The sequence below is a fragment of the Chenopodium quinoa genome, unplaced genomic scaffold (genome assembly GCF_001683475.1).
Source record: "Chenopodium quinoa cultivar QQ74 unplaced genomic scaffold, ASM168347v1, whole genome shotgun sequence".
In the NCBI taxonomy this organism is placed as follows: domain Eukaryota; kingdom Viridiplantae; phylum Streptophyta; class Magnoliopsida; order Caryophyllales; family Amaranthaceae; genus Chenopodium; species Chenopodium quinoa.
In genome coordinates this window covers 3,968,242-3,969,921 of record NW_018742616.1, presented here as the reverse complement: position 1 = coordinate 3,969,921, position 1,680 = coordinate 3,968,242, and the positions used below count along the sequence as shown (strand labels likewise).

The 1,680-nt window shown below is 32.2% G+C and overlaps 1 non-coding gene across 1 annotated transcript; it reads right to left on the bottom strand.

Annotated features, from left to right (window-relative positions):
* Nucleotides 1-1,065: 1,065 nt before the first annotated feature.
* TRNAM-CAU lies at nt 1,066-1,137 on the bottom strand. The gene has a single exon. It is a non-coding gene; the product is annotated as a tRNA-Met (tRNA).
* Between the last annotated feature and the right edge of the window lie 543 nt (nt 1,138-1,680).

Genomic DNA, 1,680 nt, shown 5'->3' with positions numbered 1-1,680 from the left:
GCTCCATATCCCCTAGATCCGCAATGGTTTGGATATGTATTTGCAAATTAACAAGTTTTAATTTTATTTAAATTTTATTGTTCTAGAAATAAATTACAAAGATTAACCATGTGTTTGGATAAACAAAGGGGAAGGAAAAGAAGGGGAGGGAGGAGAAGAGGAGGGGAAGGAAAGGGAGGGAAGGGAAGGGAAGAATGGTGAGTTTCCTTCCAAATCTCTCCATTGTTGGAGAGATCAATTTACTGCAATTTAATCCCTCAATTTCTCTCCCCTCCAATTCCCTTCCTTCCTCATTTATCATCCAAATAAAAGATAACTCATCTCTCCATTTTCCTCTCCTTCCTTTCTCTCCATTTATTATCCAAACACACCGTAATGGTTTAAGTCGTGTCTCAATGAAAAAATACACTCAAAATATGATATATTATTTATTAAGTTATTTTTTTTTTGAAAGGCTATTTATTAAGTTATTAATAGTTCATAAGCTACTTCAAATGAGACAAATGTTGTTAAAACTAATCTCATTTTGTTTGGATAGTAAATAAGGAAGGAAAGGAAGGGAGGGAAAAGGGGGGAAGGGAAGGGAAAAGAAAGGGAGGGAAAATGGAGAGATTATGCTTATTAAAGAGAAAGGGAAAATGAATCTCTCTCTCTCTCTCCTTTCCCTTCCTTCCCCCAATCCCTTATCCAAACAAGAGAGTTTGTCCTCCTTTCTTTCACTTCCCTTCTTTTCCTTTCATTTCCTTTGTTCTATCCAAACAAAGTGTAAGTTCCATTCCGTTTAGAAAAATATACAATTATCATAAAGAAAGTGATCTTTCTTTTACAATTGTCCATAGCTTATTATCATAAAGTGAAGTTCTAAATTGAACTTTACATAATCTATTAGGCTAACTTTTGACTATGTTTAGTACAGTAACTAATGATGAAAGTTAGATAACTTTGACATCAAAAGCTCAGGTATGAACTATTTTTACTTAAAAAAATAATAATAAAATAAAATCAAACGGATTAAACCCAAAAAAAATTTAAAAAAATTGACAATCAGGAAGCTTTCTCTTTTAATATCAGAGCCAGGTTTCGATCCTGGGACCTGTGGGTTATGGGCCCACCACGCTTCCGCTGCGCCACTCTGATTTGTTGATAGTTTTTGTACGCTTAAATATATTTAAACCTGTAGAAATGCTTTTTTTTATCTATTCCATGAGTTTCAGAAAGTACTAATGGTCAACGGATTCTCTTATTTGTAGCAGCAAAGCTTTTAAACTGGCAAATTATTGTCCAACCATTTTTAGCCTATCACAAATTAAGGTTCATTAAAACAGTTTATTGGTTTTTACTTTTTTAAATACTTTTTTTATGGCTTCTAGGTACCTTCTTCTACGGTTCTAAATATAACCTTTTTCATGGCCTCCAAAGTAGTTGTAAAAAATAGAAAACAATGGGAAAGGAGCTATTGGAATTTTTTATTTATTTTATTTTTTATTTTTTTTCCTATGGATTCTTGGCTTGTGTTTTAATTGGAAGAAAATTCCATAACAATCAATTTTTTAATGACGTCTCTATTTATTGGAGCGTGTGTTGATTATTTAGCCAATAATATCATTTTTATTTAGTAGTCTTAAAATATCAATTTTTGTAATCGGGTCATGAAATTTAGTAGAGCTGGTAAGAACTGAC